Source organism: Lampris incognitus, chromosome 3 (genome assembly GCF_029633865.1).
Source record: "Lampris incognitus isolate fLamInc1 chromosome 3, fLamInc1.hap2, whole genome shotgun sequence".
NCBI lineage: Eukaryota > Metazoa > Chordata > Actinopteri > Lampriformes > Lampridae > Lampris > Lampris incognitus.
In genome coordinates, this window is record NC_079213.1 from 15386210 (window position 1) to 15387746 (window position 1537).

Below are 1537 nucleotides of genomic sequence, written 5' to 3' on the forward strand. Positions count from 1 at the left end.
TGCTAAAATTGTCCCTAGCACTATTTTGATATCAATTCATTGAGTTCATATAAAGCCATCTTATCAGCTCCGCGAACGGCTAAATCATCCACATTACAGTTATTTAGGATCATTATTGGTCCTATATTGGCATTTCCCCCAACCCCAATCTGAGACAGAGACAGACCACACAATGAAACTAGCTTAAAACAACCGAGCGAGTCCAGCATGATGTGACAGACTGTCTCTCTTATCCTATGGTGCTAGGAGCAGGTGGGCTGATAGGATTTCTGGGCCCCCTGACAAGATGTGCTGCTGGGCCCCCAAACCATGATGAATGTAATTTAGTACACTATCGTGATGCCTGTCTGAAAGGCGCCTTGTTGCTTGCGGCCCTTTTAAAAGCCCCCCCCCCTCGCCACCTTAATCTGGCCCCTGGATACTGGCACTCAGAGCAAACGTGATTCATGTGGGTAGAAATCTATTCACCAATATGTAAGAACAACCTTGACTGGCTGGCTGCTTTAAAGGGATTGGGATTGGGTCACAATTTTGGGACTCAAGCCATTTTCCAGTTTAGCCACAGATGAGACAATGCCTACCAAGTACTAGCCAATAGATCATAACCTGTAAAAACAGGAAATGCTGTGGTCTTGTTACCAAGCATGAACTCAATACTTGTTTTCAGACAGTGATTAAAAGTCAACATTTTGCTTTCGTTTGAATTGTGCCGCTGCTTTCGACTTGTACCCGTTTTCATGGCAACTGATATACACTTTAGGGCACTTGCCGAGGAGCATGGCAAAATATTTGTACACGACTGCTGCTTGGTCTGGTCTGTCTTACCCAACTTTAAATCATGGCAGTGTGGCCATAGTGCACACACAAACACTCACACACACACACACACACACACACACACACACACACACACACACACACCAGAATAAGTTTGCAAATTTAAGCAAAAAACAAAAACAAACTGGATTTTAAAAGGTGAAACTATATCAACGTAGCAGTTGCCTTTTCATTCTGGCAATAAAAATAACAAATATTGGTGTCTACATGGCTGACACTTTGCTTAGTTTTATTTAGAGTTAAAATAGACATGACAAATGTATCAGTGCTAAATGATTTGGAAATGCACGTGTCTCTCCACTGGTTATGTTTTTGTTCAAGAGGCTAACGGTGTGTGTCCAGCTTGGATTTTGTTCTCGAGGACCTTATATAGCCATGAAATACTGTGTAGAACTGCTGGAAAGGCAGTTGGCTCCACCGGGAGCAGTATTTGAGTGTCACTATGACATTTTCACTTGGATGTGTGTGTGTGTGTGTGTGTGTGTGTGCGTGTGCGTGCGTGCGTGCGTGCGCGCGCACGTGTGTGGGGGAACAATTCTGTGTTCCAGACTAGCTTGGTCTAGTCAGAAAGGCACGAACTGAGGAAGCCTCTTGGATGAGAGGCGAAACATCTTCACGGATATATACCAAGTCCAGTTGCACTTGATTCAACTCCTTTGGATAACCATGACCTGGATGAATGAGAACATTCACAGACAAT